This window comes from Pelmatolapia mariae, linkage group LG3_W (genome assembly GCF_036321145.2).
Source record: "Pelmatolapia mariae isolate MD_Pm_ZW linkage group LG3_W, Pm_UMD_F_2, whole genome shotgun sequence".
Taxonomy (NCBI): domain Eukaryota; kingdom Metazoa; phylum Chordata; class Actinopteri; order Cichliformes; family Cichlidae; genus Pelmatolapia; species Pelmatolapia mariae.
The window spans coordinates 12,392,090-12,413,726 of record NC_086229.1 but is presented as its reverse complement, the minus strand read 5'-3'; the positions used below and the strand labels follow the sequence as shown (position 1 = coordinate 12,413,726).

Below are 21,637 nucleotides of genomic sequence, written 5' to 3'. Positions count from 1 at the left end.
AAGAGGAAAGAGGAGGCGCATTTCCACCGAGAGGAGCAGAGTTTGCAACAGCGTGTTCATCATGAAGACTGCAACCTGGACAGAAATATTATATCATCTGTTTTTTAATAGTTATTCAACTGTATTCTAAGCACCAGCGATCTGTTAGAATTTTTAGAGTTTACGTAACTAAAAATAAATGAGGTTAACATATAATTTGTGTGATTTTCTTTTTTTTTTGCTTTTTCGGTCATGTTATGTTTACCTGTCAAAGGCTTGTTAGAAACTATGAAACACATCGTGCAGACTTCTGGATGTTAGAAGAAAACTAATACTGCTCATGAATGAGACTAAAGGCAGGGAGGTGTCCTTTAAAATTAAACATGTTAATAGGACCTCCCTATTATATCATAGTTTATGATACAGCATGTGTATTTCAGTAATAGCCTACTTATTTCAGTGTAGTGGTGAACAGTCACACAGCTCACATGGGCGTTCTCTGTGATACTCTTTAACTATAATTTATCCAAGTTAACTTCAGTTAACCATTCAGACAGTTCTTTTGCAATGACAAACAAACACTCATGTAGCCAGTAGGTTTCTGCTGTGCCAGCTCTTTAAATTACAACTGCTTATGCAGTAACCATGGTAACCACGGACTCTTAGTGGCTGGATCGACGCAAGTCAGACAACAATTTTACATATATGATCTTATGTTTGACGTTTGTTTTATATCTAATCTTCCTCTCAAACATTTAAACAGCAGCGAGTCTGCAGCTGAGGGAATACAAACTCAAATTATCGGAACAGGTTTGATCGTTTCTTGCGTGTATTAATTTAGTGATTTATTAAATCACCAAAATGTTATTCTAATCTGCTGCTGAGTCTCTTACGCTGATAAAAACGCAGATAACACAGATCACGAACACCTGTTCAACCAATCACGTTCATTCCACTTTGATCTGCGACAAACTGACGGTTCATCTCTGTTACAGTGTTGCGTTAGACTGCTATTTTTTTTGTTCTTTATATTGTATATTTTCACGTCTCTGGAATAGTTGGCAGTAATAAGGATGATTTTCTGTAAAATCATATTGATATGACCCGTGACATATTCGTAGATGACCGTTAGATAGTCAGCTGTGAAACTCTGGGTTAACTCATAGAGCTGAAGATATCGTGGATATGCTGATCTTGCTCCGTGGTGTACAGGGCCGTTTACCCTCATGATTAATATTCACAATAAAAATATTAGCCAAACATCATGAAGTCTGTATGTGTTTCATAGTGTCGAACAACCTTTGTTCAGTTAAAGCAGTTACTACATGTCGGAAGCACCAACGTTATTTCTTTTATGCGTTCATACGCAGGCCACGCTGATTACTGAACAAAAACCCAAAGATCAGCTGTTAATCAAATGTATTTGCTCTCTCTCCTCCTTAAACATGTTTTTAATGTTAGTTATAATTCAGAGTTGGCGACTGAAACACGTAGGACACATAAGAACATCAGGAAATAAAAACCCGATAAATATAACCTCAGTAAATGAAGTCAGTGTCAGCGGGGGTTATTACAGCTGTGAACCGGGGCCTGCGCTTTGTCGGTGGCTTGCGAATGCTTGCGAGGCGAGCGGGTCTGTCCCACGCTTTGCCGTGAGACTGGGCAGACATCTCCGAAATCACCGAAGCACTTTTGAAAAGAGGCTGTATCTTGACAAACCGACCAGACATCTGAAGATTAAACCACTACATTCTCGGCTAAAAAATATTGAAACGGTATTTGGTGACACACAAACAGGGTTTTTCCAAAGTTCAGTTCTTTTAGTTTCAACATGCCGGTTGTTGTGTGCTAAAAACAATGGCCACCAGGCCAAAGCAATGGTTTCGACTCGATCAGCGTTAACACCCCCCCCACCCCGGGATTGATGGGTGAGGTTGACAGATAAAATTATTTCATGGTGAGACCTGAAGGAGTCAACTGTGCCAAAATGAATTAAATACACCATTAAATAATTATTTAAATGTAGCAATAATTAATTAAAATGTGAAATCAATAAATAATTATTTAAATGTGGCAATAATTAATTAATTAAATGTGTAAAAAAAAATTAATTCATTATTTCCCATTTTAATTAATTATTTCCAATTTTAATTAATTATTGCCACATTTAATTAATTATGTAATGGTGACCAGGGTATGAAATGATTTTTTTTTTGTTCTTACCCACAAATATGAATATGAAATGATTTAGTGAGTAATTAAGAGTCCAATTATAAAGAAAAAATGAATTACACATCAGTTACAAATTATATAAAGATTAGCTGTGTATGTAAGAATAAAAAATAAGTGTCTGAACACTGACCTGAGAATTTTCCAGTCTACAACGAGGACTTTCCAGTCCTGCAGAGAAAAGCTTCACTCCTGAATCCTTAAGGTCATTGTTACTCAGGTCCAGCTCTCTCAGTGTGGACGACTGGGAGTTAAGAAGTGAGGACAGAGTTCGACAACTTCTGCTTGTCAGGTTACAGCCACCCAGTCTGAAAGACAGTATTTTTAATCAAAATAAATCGCTTTAGTCACTAAACACAGACACACAAGAAAATATAATATCATGTTCTCATCATGAGCTAAAATGGCTTGTTTCAGAGGGTGGCTCCACTTTGAAGCCACCCTCCGTAATGGCCCACTTTCTTTAATTTGCCAGTTTCAGGAAGCATGGTGCAGGGAAATAGTCAGTACTTGTGACCTGACCCTCGATTCTTGAAATATTACATTCATGGCATGCTTGTTGTGGCTCATGGTCCTGGATTTAGTGTTTTGAACCAGTAAGTTTCAAACAGTTTATTTACAGAATACAGGGTGGGCCATTTATATGGATACACCGTAATAAAATGGGAATGGTTGGTGATATTAAAGTCCTGTTTGTGGCACATTAGTATATGTGAGGGGGCAAACTCCTCAAGATGGGTGGTGACCATGGTGGCCATTTAGAAGTCGGCCATCTTGGATACAACTTTTGTTTTTTCAATAGGAAGAGGGCCATGTGACACATCAAACTTATTGGTAATGTCACAAGAAAAACAATCTTGAGGAGTTTGCCCCCTCACATATACTAATGTTATCAGACCTACGTTCCATGGTGTTGTCATTCTTGTACTCAAAGAGCAGGTTCTGAGAACTCACGACCGCAGTGCACTTCCCAAGATGTGATCCAATCTTGGGAATAACGCTCAGAATAACGGAATAACGCTCAGAGGCGTTATTCCGAGCGAGCCCCTCTAGATGTAATCCAGTTTGCACTCAGAGATCTTATTCTGAGATTTCACGGCAGCCGTAAGCTTCTCCAAGATCTCATCCGTGCTGCACTCAATGAGCCCATTTTGAGAAACTCACGTCTCGTCCCATCGTTTCAATTCCAGCTGGCAGCCTTGTGGGGGTTTGAACAGCTGGTTCCGCTTCCTTAATTCTTCGATAAGCCAGAGCCAAGCTAGCTCCGATCAGCAAGAACCCTGTTACCATGGTTCCGAATAGGTAGATATCTTCAGCACTCAGGCTCACCAGAGCCCAGACTTCTCGTTGAGAAAGGGGTGTCAATTGCATTCAGGGTCCAGTTGATCAAATCCATAATTCCTCTTTTAGGTTTTAGAGAACAAACTGTGAGAGTGTGTTCCAGGGAAAAGTAATACAAAAAACACAAGACTAGACAAGGACACAAGAGGCTAAGCAGGAAAGCTAAGGGAGAGGAGAGGAGGAGGAAAAAAAGTGCGACCGCCTTCGCCGAGAGCAAGAGAAGAATTTAAGATCCTGGTGTTGACATTTAGAGCCTTGCATGGACTGGTACCTCCCTACATCTCCGATCTGCTACAGCCCTATCAGAGGTCATCTGATCAGGGCTTACTTGCTATAAAACAGACTAAGATGAGAACTAAGGGTGACAGAGCTTTTGCCACCATGGCCCCGAGACTGTGGACTCTCTCCCTCATACATTAAGAACTGGACTCAGTCGTTGTTTTTAAAGAACAACTCAAAACTCACCTTTTTAAAACTGTTTTTGGTTAAATTTCTGCCTGTTTTATATTGTCTGTTTTACCCTTTTATTATTTGTTATCTTATGTGCAGCACTGTCTAGAATGTCTAGAAAGGTGCTATATAAATAAAATTTTATTTGTTATTCATTATTTATTTATTTATTATTTATTTATTTACATTTGATTTGTAAGGAAATTTCTTTATCTGATCGCTCCGCCCGTGCTTTGATTTTAAAAGAGAAAAAAAAAGTTTTCCGGTAGTCCTGGATGTTTGTTCGGTAGCCTCGGACTGAAAGTTAAAAGTTACACACTCAACACGTTGCGTGAAAACGACACGAAATTCCGAATTTTATGAATTTGAACTGACCAGGTAACCGAGAAACACATCATGGTTTTCATGGAAAATTTCTCCTCAGAAATTGGACTGTGAAAAAAAATTAGATGAAGCTCTGCATTTAATACCATAATTCCCTCCACACTCACCACCAGGCTGGAGCACCTGGGACTCAGCTCATCTATGCGTCAGTGGATCTCCAACTTCCTAACTGGCAGACCACAGGCAGTAAGGATGGGCGGACATGTCTCAGCCTCCATCACTCTCAGCACTGGAGCTCCCCAGGGGTGTGTTCTGAGCCCCCTGCTGTACTCTTTGTACACATATGACTTAGTGGCCACTACGAGATCCACCACCATCATCAAGTTTGCTGACGACACCGTCGTGGTGGGCCTGATCTCTGATAACAACGAGACGGCCTACTTGAAGGAGGTTAGGAATCTGGAGACCTGGTGCCAGAGGAACAACCTCCTTCTAAACGTCAGTAAGACAAAGGAGTTGATAATGGACTTCAGTACTAAGCAGGAGAAGAACTACCAGACCCCTGTCATCGAGTGCCCAGTGGAGAGAGTGGACAGTTTCAAATACCTCGGAGTTCACATCACGCAGGACCTGTCATGGTCCTGTTACATGAGCACCGTGGTGAAAAAGGCCCGACAGCGTCTCTACAACCTCAGACACTTGAGAGACTTCCGACTACCCTCCAAGGTGCTCAGTAACTTTTACTCGTGCACCATAGAGAGCATTCTGACAGGAAACATCACAACCTGGTTTGGGAACAGCACCATGCAGGACAGACGAGCTCTAAAGAGGGTTGTGCGATCAGCTGAGCGCACCATCCGCTCCGAGCTCCCTGACCTGCACTCAATCTACAGCAGGCAGTGCTGGACCAAGGCCAGGAAGATCATCAAGTACCACAGCCATCCCAACAACGGACTGTTCTCTCTGTTGAGGTCAGGAAAGCGATTCCGCTCCCTGAAGACCAACACAGAGAGACTGAGGAGGAGCTTCTTCCTGCAGGCGATACGGTCTCTCAACCACACCACCACATAGTACTGACCCACACATATGGTTGTTACACACACACTGGACATTCTAGACATTTGTTTACACTAGTGGCCACTGTGCAACTACACTGCGTGGTCATCAAATCAAGTCACTCTATCACAATTCACTTAAATAAATCACTTTTAAGCATATTTGCACTGCACAAGACACTTAAATATGTGGATTGCACAACCCTGGACATTACATTTCTTTGTGTGGCGAGACATTTGCACTGACCCAACACCGTTATGTTTCCATTCAAGAAATAAATCTGCAACAATCAACCAGACTCTTTCTCTTCTTAAAAAATACAACACAGCTCAGAGTGGAGGAGTTTGTTTGGGCTTACAGCAGGGTGAAGCAGAAACCTGTTACACAGTGATGTGTGTGTAACTTTGGAGACAAGACTCAGTTTAAGCTGCTGATAATTTTCTATAATGTTCTCTTTCAAGAACCTTCTTGTTGCACAAATTTCTAAAACTAACCAACAAGAAAATGATCTGAGTCAGGACAGCATGGGAATAATGATCAGGTCTCCAAAGTGTTTCTACACTGAGAAGTTTCACTGTGGATCCACTTCATGTGAACATCAGGTGAACTCTTCTGCTGTGGATCAGAGTTTCACACAGTCAACAAAGACAAGTTTGAGCTACAGACTGTGAATGAGTCTCAGAGTCAAACACTGTGAGCTCTGACAGCTGATTTGTGCTGATTGCAGCTGTGAGCTGATGTTTTAGTTTCACTCATGATTAAATGACTTCAGTTCAAACTGAGGAGACAAAAATGTGGATTAAACATGTGATTCATGCATCTCATGTGATGTGAACATTATGTGGTCCTAAAGTGTCTGAGTGACCATAAAAGAGCTTTAATTCAAACTAGAGATGGACCGATCCGATATTACGTATCGGTATCGGTCCGATACTGACCTAAATTGACTATGTGCACGAGAAAATGCTAACTTCCTGGTTTGAGGCCGGATGCGGGGTTGCACATTTCCGGTAGCTTTACTTTGCGGTAAATCGCTACTGCGAAGATATACTCCAAAATCATGTCCAAAACTTGAAAACGGAAAGATTGCGCTAAGTTCCAAAGAGCAGAGGGTGGGAACACTCACCACTGTTGTGTCACAAAAAATCTAATGATAGATTTTGACGTTTAACCACTTAAGCCCCACGTCTCCGGTACCGGGGGCAAAAAGGAGGAGATCACGTTTAATCAGTTATAACGCGGGTTGTGAAATATAACTCCAGACAAGTGTGGTATCCACAGAAACCTCAGAATCTCAGCTAAAATGTCATATAAACCATGTCTACAACCACCAAACACACCGAATATAAGCCGCGATTAAACGAGCAGTTACGTAAATGCGCAGAAGTCCGCTAAACAAACAAAACCGAACCAGAAATTCTTCAGACTTCATGTAAGTAACCGGTTAAAGATAGGCTGGTTAGCTCCCAGAGCTATCACTGACTCCACACACCAAGTTTCCCCACGATCAGACCAAAATTCACTGAATTAGCCGCAAAAGAAGACCACAAAAACACACAGCGGCGCAAATGAGCTAAGACAGAAATTGGCTTACCGTCCCGATTATTTTCGCCGGTAGCCGGTAACCACGTGATTGACGTTTAAAGAGTTTAGATCGATCGGTTGTTTGCATCACTCAACACAAACAGAACTGCATCACTGCAGCAGAAGACACATCGTCCACATACAGAAGCGCATCTCTGTATAGTGACTGGTCTTATTCTTTAAACAGGCAAATGTCCAGCATTCAAACTACAGGTGAACAACAGTCACAGATGTTTCCCGTTATGTCGATATCAGCGAGTCAAGTACACACCTACACAGCATGTTAACAAACCGTGAAAAAAGCTACACAAAAAAATGAACGATTGCTGGTGAGGGTTTCTATACATTAGTATGTATGAAGGGTATGTTGTGACTTACCTTCTAAATTAAAAAGTGCAGTACTGGATGTCCACAATGTCCACGCATCAAAAAAAAAAAATTGGCTACTTGATTTCACCTCTCGCTGGTTATTTTTAGAACATAACACCCGCAATAAACGAGGGACAGCTGAGAAATATAACATTTGAATCCCTTTTCTCTTTTGCTCTTAGGCGTGGGGGCAAAATATCGACAAGTCCATGAACATCATTTACAGTTATATTGGGTAAATGACCAAGACATCTATAGAAATGTAAATCGACCTATAATTCATTCATTTGGTTAACTTCTTTTGGACATTAAACAGGGCGCGAATAGGACAGCGGAAACAAAGCTCCACACAGGATTTTCCGCACCGGAACTAGCATATGCTATCGTGCACATAGTCAATTACTGGATCGGATATCGGCGAGAAATAAAAAATGTAATCCGATCCATTAAATATCAAAAAAGCAACTCACAAAACTTGCGACATGGGGTAACTTGCCTCATAACTGTAGCATGTCGGAGCAGTATGCGTCACGTGATAGAGCAGCTGTGTGTATTTGTAGCCTCGCTAGCAATCCGGTATTTCATCTCTGAGGAAGTTATCCCAGAGAGAAGTAAAGCAAGTGTGTAAGTTCATCTCTGAATGTTTGTAAAGCGTACCCACGTTAAGCTTAACAACCGATATATGGAGCGTCTGCCTCTTCTCTCTCTCTCTTTCTCCTGCTGCTACTTCAATCGTGAAACTTATTAATGATCAGCTGATCAGCTTTTCTGTCGCGAGTCCGTCTCTCTTCTTTGTTTTTGGCCCACTTTGCACCAGAAAGAGGAAACCAGCGGCTGAACTACAGCAGCACGTTTAAGCTTGATAAGATGTTGTAACAATTTATTTAATATTACTTTCTACACAAGGATCCTTTTCTACGTAGCTGACAGCTGGTAACTGTGCAGGGACGGATCTAGCAAAGTTTAGCCAGGGGGGCGAAAAGGGGGGCACAAAGAAATACTTTTCTTTCTTATTCTCATTTAAAATGTCTAGCTTTTAATAAATAATTATCTGAATCTTACACCCAAAGTTTTAATCTGATGTAAAATGTATCAAAGTCCATTACTGTATATAGTAATTATTAAGTCTTACGGTGCGTTCACACCGAATGCGATAGAGGCGGCCAGAGCGTCAGGTTCACATGTAAAGTCAATGAAAAGAGCGCGATGACACGCGATTGCGCGTCCGGCGAAAATTCGGAAGCAGATTTGCGTCGGGAAAACGCCAAAACGCCTGAAACGCGTGTCAGTGTAGCGCGTGGGGCGCGTTTGACTCGCGAAGAATACCACGCGTGTCAGATTTTGTGTTGCATTTCGTGCACACGCGCGTATCGCGCCAACCGCTCGAGTTGGAAAATCTGAACTCCGGCGTCAAATCGCGCCGCGACAACCAATCAGGAGCCTGGTGACGTGGCTGTAACTAGGTCAAAGGGGCAGATCCAGCCAAAGCCCTTCATTCGTCACTCAGTATGGAGGAAAAGCTCATCACTGCCGTGGCTAATCATCCAGAGCTAAATGATGCTAGTTGCTACTTCTACCGAGACAGGAATAAAACGGACCTAGCTTGGAGGCACATTAGTGAGGAGATTGGACAACCTGGTAAGTTCATTCATTCTTCTTTTTAATTTCCAGACTGACCCGATGAAGCCGCGCAAAAGCTAGCAATCCCGCCTACTGTCCCGCTTTTTTTCCACTGATGTACAAATACCTTTCCGCTAACAAGATAATGTGTTTATTCAGAGGACATCTGCAGCACAACACATCTGGCACAACTTCCTCCCACATTTCCGGTTCACGTGCGTGGAAAGATGCAATTTTGAGACGCAATGGATTTTTCTTGGACACGCGTTGAGGTGCGAATGTGCACGCGTCAAATTAGGGGCGTTTGGGGTGTTTTCGCTCGCCTCTATCGCGTTCGGTGTGAACGCACCGTTAAGCATCATGAGGTAGAGGGTGGTTCCCTATTTTTTTTTGCTGGGAGTTTGCAACCCTATTAGTTAGGTTGCTTAATATTTCTGCTAAGTACTCTTTAAAATACCAGAATAGGAAGGATGGAGTAGGTTTAAGTTTATTAGATTGATCAGTATTGCTGAACTATGAAAATTTGGGTGCAGTGTATTTTTTACATACACGTATAACAGAGTAGCTTTAGTGTTGTTGTTTATTTAAACATGATCATGAACTTATACAAAATGCAGCAAGATATTTAAAAAAAACAGTTTTATTGATTAAAAATCACACTATATCGGATTCATATTCTGACCGGATTCTGACCTGAAACATCCTCAGATTGTTACAAAGATTCATTAAAAAGAAAACAATGAAAGAGAAAAGATCCAAATGTTAGACTTGGTCATTTGCTGTTTGAGGACAGTGATGCTCATATCTGTGGGGAAAGTGTGACCTGAGTGGGTTCATGTTTGTCTTTAAAGAGCTGCTCTGATTCTCTTTGTGTCTGATCTGTTAAACAGTCTGAGAGGTCACACAGAGACAGGGGCGGATCTAGAAGGGTGGCATGGGGTGGCAAGTGCCACCCTAAAATGATTCCTTGCCACCCCAAGTGCCACCCCAGTTTTGCATATGACAGTGTTGTTTATTAAAATAAGATAGCATTAACAGTTTGAGCATAGTTACAGTCAGCAGTGAATATAAATGCTAAAACTGAATATATTGGATAGTGTCTCCCCCCCCCTAGACCATTAACAAATGGTTCAGCCCATAGCAGGACGGCTTTTTTTTAATTGTTTTCAGTAGCAAGCGGTGCTTATGATTGTGCCAGAGCACATTTTGAACAACACCATGGGAATTTCGGATTTTACACAGATGGTTGGTTGTTACACTCTGGAAATGGAAGGAAGGTGAGTGTTATTAACCCTCCGTGGTCCACGGACACGCTGCACCTCCAAATCACATGACTGATGTAAGCTGGCATAACAACAAGCTGCAGCCACGCTGAGTCTCTGTTTCAGCCCACATTGAAAGTTGGGACTTCAAAGTGTATACATTTTAATTACAGGCCAGTAAATCCAGAGTTATGACAATATATATATGCTACGCTATAGCCACGCTATATAAGCGTTTTCTAAGGACACCGTGAAAACAGTATAGAAAGGCAAAAAAGCCACCTCTTTCCTATCGAATATGTACCATGTCGAATTTTTAAAAAAGTCAACACGTAGGTTGTTTAGGAAGAGGGAAAGTTTTGGGATAGACGGTAACGACAGCGAGACAGAGCAAGCGAGTGAGAGAGAGAGTGAGAGAGAGAGTTTTTAGATGTGGGAGATTTGTGACGTTTAGTGTGCAGTGTATACTTAGTGTGTTGTGTTGTCTTGTGTAGTTGTTCTGTTGTGTAGTTGTTGTTTTGTGTGTCAGTGAGGGCACTAATGAATGTCACAAAGGCACATTTGCAACGTAAACAGTGTCACTAAGTAGAAAACCAGCGGAGTGATACACCTCCTGTTGTCAGGCCTGCAGGTTTATCCCTGTGCTGTTCTCCTCTGTCTGTTGGTGGACAAACTTTTTTTTTACTGGCACACATCATTTGTGGGGCATCTTATTGCGAAACCTGATTGTTCTCTCATTTTGGTTTTAGTGATATTTTTAATTGGTTGTACACAATGAAAAAAACAGCAGGTGTATTGGCTGCATTTTTAGATAAATAATTGTATATGTTTACAAAATGTACATTTTATATTTGCATTTCAAGTTATAAAAATTTACTCAACATGTCTGTGGTTTTTTTACAGTAAAAAACATTACTAGGATTTTAAGTTCTTTGTGTGATTTCAGATCAGTAATACTAATGCAGTATGTCAGTGAAAAAAACAACTAAATTCAGTTGAGCTGAAAAGATACCAAACAAGACAAGGGGAAAAAAATAAAATGAAACAATCTGAGGGTGAAATATAAACGTAAACTCTAAAGGAGTCAAAAATGGCGGGTTGTATTTCAGACCTCAGCAGTGTTGGGCAAGTTACTTTGAAATAGTAATTCAATTATAGTTACTAGTTACTTCTTCAAAAAAGTAACTGAGTTAGTAACTGAGTTACAATATTCTAAAAGTAATTAATTACTTGGAAAAGTAACTATTGCGTTACTTTAAAAAAACAAACAAAGAACGTTTAACCCTCTGGCGTCCAGGGTATAACTGGCCATTTTTTTACTACTCTTGATTTTCTCTCCACATTTTACCTTTAAAAACTATTTACTTTGCCTTGTTTGGTATCATTCTTTTTAGCACAACCTCGCGTGCCTGAATTTACAGTTATGTTCTCATTTTGTCATACTGTATAACCAGAATTGATCTAAAATCAGACAAAAAACATAAAATCACAGTAGAAAAAGTTATATTTTTACTGTAACAACCATAAACATGTTTAATGAATCATATTTCATAACTTCAAATGCAAATATTAATTGTCAATTTTAAAATCATACGCACAAGTTTTGCAAACAACAAAGTTATTTGCATCCATTTACCTTTTACCCTTTTTTTTAAATAACCATTTCAAACTATTTACAGAACAATCAGCTGTTCTTCAATAAGATGCCACACAAATTATTTGTGCTACTCCAAAAAAATCATTTCTGTCCACTATAAAGGAGAACATCACAGCCTGATACCTGCAGGTCTGACAGCAGCAGGTGTATCACTGCTGTTTCTACCTGGAGACAGCAGTCGCCTCATTGTTCTGACACACAACACAAAACTATCCACAACACTAAACACTAACTACACAAGACAACACATTAACTACACACTCCAAACACGCTCCACCTGCTTCACCTGCTTCCTCAGCCTCTGTACACCTGAAGAGAAAAGAAAGGCTCCAAAAGCTCAAATCTACAAAGGATTCATGAAGTTTCATCCAACAAGAACATGTTTGCCTTCCACAGTGTGCTGTTAGACACCACTGTACCTCTGCCATTTCAAAAAGAGCAGTTTGGGAACATTTTGGCTCCAAACACTTTGTGTTTAACTTCCTAATCTTTGTTTTCTTTGTGAACAACATCTGGAGCTTTTTGACTCATAGAAACATCATTTTGTTCTTTAGATGACAGCAGATTGGGACTGAATAATCAATCACTATCAAACCAATAAAGATGCTGATTTTACAGGAACTTTGTTGGAGAAGCTGGAAAGACATGAAACTGGTGGAGATCCCAAACCAGTTGATAGTGCTGATTATTCCAAATAAAGCTGTTTTCCATTTGAGATGACTTTCTGTCCTGATATATAATAAAGATGTGAGTTGTTTTTGAGCCCCTGTATTAAAAGTAGATCCAGTTTAAAGTCAGCTTGAGTTTGATGTCTTTATGTCAAAGCTGCTCATGATGTTGAGCTGCTGATGGAATAAAAACAGTGAAAAATCTGCCTCAATATAAAAGCATGTAGTCCAGACTTAAATGGAGCCTATTGTTAGCTGAGGTCCACACACAGTGTTTGACAGTGTAAACTGTGTGAAAGGGCTGCTGGTGGAGCTCACTAGGATGAGCAGGTGACCATGTGCCACGAGGTGGAGAGCAGCTGGCCTGGCTTTGATTCTGACCACGTCCCCTTTCTCTCTCCCTCTGCTTTGCTGTCACTTATCTTCACTGCTCTGTCCAATAAAGCTGAAAAAGGCCCCAAATCAAAGAAATCTGCTGCAGCCTCTGAAATGTCTTCTGTTTCCTTCCCGACGGCTTTTTCACCGTCAGCCCATCAGACAGTCCAGCAGCATTTATGATGATGTCATGATGTTGAAGAGACTGCTATGGTGGCCTCCCATGACCCCCAGCCTCATCTACACTGAGATGCAGACATTTGAAAACAACTGAATAATAGTCCAACACAACAGTCTGTGTACAGACACACACTGAGCTTTCATAGAGTCAAAGGAGTCAATCAAACACAGCTAGTTGAGTCATTTCTTGTGTGAGTCTAAAGTGAATCTAGTATTTGAAAGTCCACTTCCTGTATTTGTTGTTGAAGACTTCTTCAGCTTCTTCTCAAGGACATCAGCTGCTTGTTTGGCAGCAGAGGCAGTTAAGAAGCTTCCTGAAAAACACTGAACAGTGAGTTCACTGTGGCATATGACAAATTCAGCTTTCTATGTGCAAATGTGTCTGTGTCAACCTTTCAAATGCTGTTGAATCCAAAACATCAGCGGCTCCTTGGCTGCTCACTTCATGCACTTCTGTCTCTGTGACAGTCCAATGACATCACAGCTGTTTCCACCCCCAGTGTCTCAGGACTGGACACCTTTAAACATGTGGAGGATCAAACAGCCGTCCAGCTAAACATACATGAAACTATCAAAGCTGACAATCATTCCAATAACATCTAATGCTACATATATATAGACACAGGACTACAAGGAAATGGCTCTCAGCATCTGGCTGTGGGAACAAATGATCCCTGTTTGTGTTCAAATTGTGTGCATGTTTTAGACGTGTGTCACATGTAGAAACACAAAAATCCCACAAAGATGTGTTTGACACAACTGTGCAGCTGTAAGTTGTTTCTAATGATTCATTGAAGCTCTTCTAACATTCTGGAGACAATCAGTCCATGAATCTGTTCAACACCACAACAATTTGACTTCAATGTGAACGTTTGCCATTAAATAACCTTCTTCATCCAGCTGACAGCATCCTTCATCCTATGATATGAACAGTTCCTCCTGTTGATGACAAACCTCTGACATGATCTGCTTGAGGAGCTTTTTCATGTGAAGCTCTCTGAGCTCAGGGCTAAGTTGCTGTGTTTCATCTTTAAGAGCTGCTGCCTCCTCGCCGTTCTTCTTCTCCTAATGACACCATTTCTGCTTCAGATCTTTCACTGGGCCTAAAACAGATGAAGAGTAGATCTACTGCTGTTCACTGTTTGTGTCAATATGGAGAAATATGAAAGACAAACACAGCACATACAGAGAAATGTAGACAGAATGTGCAGCCAGTGCAGTAAATGGTCTAAATATCAGCTCTTTAGAAAATGATCCTGATGAACATGAAACTAACATCCAATGAGAAACACAGCTTCCTTGTTTCATGTCCAATAACAATAAATGAAGAGCTAATAAAGAGCTATTCTATTGTAAAATGCTGAGATGATTATTAGACACAACCCAGCGGCTCACCAAAAGCCTGCATTGCAAATCTATATGAAAGTAATCTATGCTCATATATGGCAAAATCCTTTAAGTGTCACTGTGTTTTTCATCTGTGCTCTTGTTGGTTGGACAAGTTTGTAAATGACAAAGAGCTCAGTGGACTTTGCATCCATCAAATCCTGTTAGATGTTTGTTTTTCCTTCACAGCTTTGTGATGAAGGCTAAAGAACAGAGATATGAACTATTGCCAATATGAATCCTGATGCATGACGTGGGCACAGACCCACCAAAGCAACACTCAGCTCACCTCATTCCAGGCGCTTGTCTGCTGGAGACCATGAGCCTTGTTAGTCACACATTAGCAGCGTGGTAGGAAACAGCCTCCATCATTTCATTAGATCTGAATTTGGACTGTTTCCCTCTGGATGAGAACCAAGTCTGTCAAATCTATTGATCCAACACAAACAAACACATTGGCTCACAGTCAGATTGGCTTTGTATGGATGGTGTAACAGGGGCTGGGAAAGGATGCTGAAAGCTGAATATAATACAGAACAATAACAGGACATATAATCATGTAGAAACATGATCTTCAACAGGCACACTTCTATTATTCATGATCACAAAGAACTTGTGCAGCCCTGATATCAGCCCTAATATATGAGTGTGTTTGCCCAAAGATTGAAACAGCATCAACATGACAGCTGTAAGAAATCTTCTCTCAGCCTTGTTTGGCAGAAGATCCCTGCAACAAAGATTGTAGCTGAAAGATGACGTGTGGAAAGTTTGTCTTTGGGAGGGTTGAGGCTGTTTTTAGACCTTTGATAGTTTCAATCCAGTTCTGAAAGACAGAAATAAAAACAACATCATTAAGATCAGATCATGGAGCTGTTTCCTGCCTTGTTTCTAGCTTCACATTACAAGACTTTACTACAATAAAGATGCTAACATGTATCTGTAGGAACAACATCATTGAATCTAGAACAACTGGAGCCAAACCAGTGGCTCTGCTGGGATCACTGGTGAGCCAACACTTCCTTGTTGGATGCAGATTTCAGGGCTTCCTGTTGCTCCTCCGTTATAACTGTTCTCTCTTCTCAACACATGATGACACAAAGGAATCAGCAGTGACGAAGATGATGCTGAAGCACACATATAACAGAGCAGTCCAGTTACACACACCTCTGCTTGACATTAGGCCTCAAACAAAGACACAAAACACTAACTTGACTCTAAATAGAAGAAACTGGCAGCTTTTTCTGTCCTGTGCTTATATTTGACACACATGCTTCTCTTTGTGCAAACACACATTGCACTATAAGGGTAACCTAGCACACAATGATTGGACAGCACAGTGATGATGCTGGGAGATCCTATACGAAGCAACACAGAAACACTGAGAACTTTAAACATTGATTATATTGAGATAAGCAGCCGACCCAGTCTAGATAAAGGCGAGCAGCTGGGACCGCTGCTGCACCAAAAACAGGTTTCAGTGTTTCCATGTGTGTGTGTGTGATGTCTTTACTTATACTGGTCAATAGACTTTAGTCAACACATGATTGAAAGGTGTTACACATGAAATAAAAACAGTGTTTCATCTTTATTCCTCTGAAGCAGCTGCATTATAACCAATCTGCTCCTTTGTGGCCTTTAAAACAGCTTAAATAACTGTTGTTATATTTGTTTCTGCTCCTCTTGGACAGACGACTCTTGAAAAGACATTTTTGAATTTCAACTTTTAACTGGATAAATATGGGATATATAAACGTCTGCAACAAACTGATTCCAGCTTCTACCTCATGATAGGAATATTTTTGTGGCTCAAGATGACCTGATATCTTTCATGATGGAGACATTTGACACATGTTTCACATATTATAGACCAACAAGTTATTCACAGCAGTTTAAATACGGGGAGTCACTTTTGGGCCCAGCAGATAAAACAGAGCCAATATTTCCTTCTTTAATTAAGTGACGTGTGTCACAGATGTGACCTAGTAAAGTGTAGCTGAACATTAGTAACGTTATTAACACTCTCAGCTCGTCCTTGTTCCAGACCTGAAGATCCTCTTCTTTCATTCAGCAGCAGCTTCAGGTCTCTGATGGTCCAGGCTTGTTGTTGGGAAACAGCCCTGCTGGGATGATGGTGTCCTCACAGAAACAGTCAGTGATGCTGTTGATCTCCATCACAGAGCACGTCCCAGTCTGCAGTCTCAGTCCTGCAGGGCCTCGCTGGCTTCCTGACTCCACCCAGTCAACAACAGGAAGTGTTTGCAGGAACAAAGTGAGGCTGTGGTCAAACAGGAGTTTTTATCTCCTGGCTCTGACTCTCACTGCGGCCCCGCTGCTGTGTCAACATGTGTTTGTGCTAAACAATGATGGAAAGTGTTATAAATGACTTGTTGGCCTCTGATCTGTCACAAACAGCTGAAACGTGTCTCTCATGAGTCACATGAAGGTTTCTGACAGAAAGGACAAAAAGTAGCTGCAGTCAGTTTGTGTCATTTTTATATTTATTCATCTGGGAGAAAAATCTGAGGGACATTAAAATGTGTTTTTCAACAGAGACAAGAACATAAATATAACGTCACAGGTAAATGAACATATTTCAAGTAAACAGCTGGACTGATCAGGTCCAAACACAGAGTGATCAACAAACAGCTGTCATATCTTTATATATAAGCTCTTTATAAATCCTGTTCACTGCAGTCTGTTTACTAATAATGTCAAACTGTTAGAAACACAGAAACAGGCTTGTTGTTGGGAACAAGCCTGTTTCTTTCCTTTCCTCTCCTCAGGAATTCTCTCTGCAGGAGGGGGAGATATAGGAGAGGTGGAGGAAGATCTCAGCCTGGGCGTCTATTGTCTTGTGTAGTCTGGAAGATGAGTGGATGATGGGGTGGGTGCAGTTTTCTCTGTAGTGGGGTCGGGTGGGCTGTCCCGGGCTCTGTGGGGCCGGGCGGTGCTGCTGCACTGGGCCCTGGTCCGGATGGGCCTGGGCCCCCTTTCCCTGGCGGGTTGCAGAGCATGGGGGTGCCTACTGGGGTCAGCGGGGGAGCTGGCCCCAGGGAGGGGTCACTTGCCCCTTCCTTTCTTCCCTCCCCATCTCCAGCTGCCTCCCTCTTCCCGCTCCACCACAATCACCCACGTATGCAGGGCCTTGGGGTAGGGGTGTGTCACCAGGGTGCAGAGGAGGCATCCCCCCCCCCTCTGTCCCCTTCTGGCTGCCTCTGCCTCAATTTTATCTCACAACTTAGACATTCACATTACTCACACTCTCATAACACATACATATAGGATCTTGGGGGTGGGCTCACAACACGGACTCCAAATTACCATCAGGGTGTACACCTCACCCCTGGCGTCGTTGCCCACCTCTCAATTTTAAATACACGTAGACATTGAGGGCTATCAGGAGGGGCTATGCGCTTACCTGCTGCTCTCTGGCAGGTAGCTCCATGCCCTCCTGGGTTTTAATTGCACCTTAGAACACATATACATCAACACTACATATGAGCGGGTAGAGGGAGGTTTGGAGTCTTCTCACACCCCCGGTCTCTGCGGCCTGCTGGAGCGGGGGGGCTAGGAGGAGGAGTTGGCCGTCCGACTGGGGTCTGGTGTGTGGGGCCTCCCTGCTGCTGCGGAGTCGGGGCAGTCTGCTTCTCCCCACTGCAGGGAAAAGGGTAACACCACGTGGGTCTGGGTGCAGTTTCCCCCTCCAGGGGCAAGGGTACCTAGACCCGGTTCTTAGAGTACGCTTGGGGAGTGTGATTGTGTGTACAGCGTCTCTTTATGTCTGTCTCCACGTTGGTTGAGTGTGGAGTAATTGCCTATGAGAGCATGAGGGTGGGAATGGATGTTTGTATTTGAGTGTGCCTGTATGTCTGTGTCTATATGTCAGGTTGGGTATCAGACGCCACCTCTCTGGGGACATCTCAGGCCCTCCAAGGTTTGGAGGCCTATCTCCCCCCACCACTTCCCCTGCCGGTGGCAGACGCCCTCAGACATCGATGCGTTGGTGGTTCTTTGTGTCCGGGGGTGGGCGTCCAGGTACACACCGGCTCACTCCTTGGTGGCTGCTTATCCGGGCCTGGAACCTGGGGCTCGCTCGGGCCACTTCGGGGGTGGGGTGCCCTCGGCCTCTCGGCCTGGGGCTCGGTCACTCAGGCACAGCTGGCTGCCGGCGGAGCTCACGGGCACGTCACTGCAACCCCCCCTGGCTTCTGCTCCGCGGCTGCTGAGTGATCCCTCATCTGGGACTCTCCTCAGCTCTTTCTGGGACAGTGGCGCGGCTGCCCCTCTGTTGGTCTTCCTTGGTCTCTTGTGTTCTGGGGGCCTCTGGATGTCTGGAGTTTTGATCTCCTCCATACCTGCTTCATGCCCTGGAGGATGGGACTGTGGCCCCCCACACCCTCTAGCAGATCATTACATTAAGGAACCTTTTAAATACAAGCGCGCTCATGCTCACAGGTGTACACACAGGTGATCACACACACAAACTACACCCTTTTTGGCTCCTACCTCAAAGCACACTGTGCGCTGTCGATCTTACGTGCTGCACAATAATGTTTAATATTAAGTATGTAGTGTTATATTCCCATATATCATTGTGATGTTGTTTATTCTATTACTCTCGTTTTCTTCTGCTTGTTTTCTTTTTTCTTTCTCAACAGGTGATCCAGGTGATCGATATATGTATTTTTTGTCTGCTTATTTTGTTGGTTTTTGTTTTTTGCCCTTTATCCCCGTCCCTCTTCTCCGCTGTTTTTTTTTTTTTGTTTTGTTTTGTTTTTTCCCCCCTCTTTCTTTCTCCCTTTTCTTTTCCCCTGTCCCGTATCTAGCAAGTAAAAAAAATAAAATAAAATAAAATAAAATAAACAATAAAAGGTAAATCAAATGGACCATTACGGCAAGGCTGGGATGGTCCATTTGGTAAAGTAATTCCGTTGGGCATCTTTCTTCGCCTTTAGACAATAATTCTGATGGCAAAAGAACCAAACGGGACAGGTTTAAAAAAAAAAAAAAAAAAAAAAAAAAAAAAAAAAGAAACACAGAAACATCAGAATCGTCTTTGTTCACATAAACCTGTCTGGGATCCTTTGTTGTTCTTTTGATGCAGAGTTACATTATAAATATAAAGAGTTATTTCAGAGTCTCATCAGTTTTCCTGCATGTCTTTATTGAACACATCAGCAGGGCTGAAGCTCTCATGTTAAACACACACTGATCTATGGACACGTTCATGTGTTTCTAACAGCATCATAACCAGGCTGTTATCAGCCTGCACTAACATGATGTCACACACACTGAATGTAACAGTGACAGTTTACATCATCACACAATCAGCTGTGATTGTTTCACTGTCATCAAACTAGTCAACAGGAAGTAGAATCAATAGAAACCAATCATTTACTGACAGCATGTCTGATTGAAATCAGTGCAGATTATGTATGAAGTATAACTGCACACAGTAACTGTGTTACAATAAGGACTTAACAGCGCCCTCTGCTGGAGTGTTTCAGTACTGCGTTAACTAGAATACACCACCTCCTCCTCCTCCTCACACCACCTGCTACAGCTCTACTCTTCTATGACTACAGTCATCCACAGCACTGATGTGAGGTCACATGGTTCATATGTAAGGAGCACAGAGACGTGCTAGCAGCTGACCTCAGGTCAGTTTAATGACTGTGAGCAGCAGCTGTGTTCTTGTCACTGTGACAGGGAGACACTCTCAGACACAGCGCTCATGTCAGCTTGTTCTCATGCAGGAGGATCAGGAGCTCCATGTTTGTCTTCATGTTTGAATCATGATGTGTTTGTGCCATCAGAGTCTGTCATGAGTACTCAGGGTTTCACAGCAGCTCTTCTGGATGCTGACGAGGACTCCAACCTCATGTTTCACCTCTCTGAGCTTCTGATGTCTGTGAACACTCGTGTTTCTTCTCTGGGCTCATCTGGACAAAAACACTTTTCTGTGTTTGGCCAATATAGAAAGCTCCTGACTATGCATGGAGGGTTTCACCCCAAGCCCATCACTCGCGCGTACAGCCTCTCGCTTAGGCTGTACGCTAAGCGAGAGGAAAGAGGCCGGGGACTGGTAAGTGTTAGCACCACAGTCCAGGATGAGACAACTAACATCCACGAATACATCACGAAGATTGTTTTTCCATATTTTTAACATGCCAATTTGCTTTGTTGTGTTTTATTATCAACCGGACCCATGTTTGCTTTAAATGACACATTTATTTAAGACGGATTTATGTGGGGCTGGAATGGTGTTAACGGTCACTCATAGCCCCTACTTGCCGGATCTTCTTTTCATTGATATTGCTGTTATAACTGATGAAGCCGAGCTGGTGAGTTTCTGTGTTAACTAAGTAACATGTCAAAGTTATAAATATAACTATTACTAAACTGTACTGTGATTAATAATGTTGCTTTGTTAATGTTGTATGGTTGTTTTATTTCGTGTTTTTCAGTTGATTACCTGGCTTCTGTAAAGGCACAGTTACTGTACTGGTGTTAGTTTGTGAAATAAAACTTATAAAAGGCAGCAATCAGATGTCCGAGCCTGAGTACGACACAGTTTCATCAGTTAAAACACACCCTTACGGTGGGAGTTCGCTAAATTAAAGGTAGTTAATTTAGTAAAAACCGTACAAAGATGGCCCGAACCGACTGCGTGCTCAGTGAATACCTCAGGCAGCAGAAACCCAAGAATGAGGAGGAAGAGGAGGCACCATTATGGAAGAACAGGACAGGCCCCTGCACGGTATGTACCACCGGCAGATAGAGGAGGTGGCTGATATCCAGAAATCCTACCAGTGGCTGGACAAAGCTGGACTGAAAGACAGCACGGAGGCACTAATCATGGCAGCACAAGAACAAGCTCTGAGTACAAGATCCATAGAGGCTGGGGTCTATCACACCAGGCAAGACCCCAGGTGCAGGCTGTGTAAAGATGAGACAATCCAGCACATAACAGCAGGGTGCAAGATGCTAGCAGGCAAGGCATACATGGAACCCATAACCAACTGTCTTTCACAGAATTATAATCCAACAGGGCAATGATGAAGACAAGCAGAAATAAAGCCAAATCCAAGTCCACAGCTTTGGGTTTCAGCTGCCATCATGCCATTACAATCATATGCACACAGGAAGTAACTCAC

General features: G+C 42.3%; 1 protein-coding gene across 1 annotated transcript in view; it reads right to left on the bottom strand.

Annotated features, from left to right (window-relative positions):
• Window positions 1-21,637, bottom strand: part of LOC134620609 (uncharacterized) — an 823,316-nt gene that overhangs the window by 715,270 nt on the left and 86,409 nt on the right. The window lies entirely within an intron of this gene.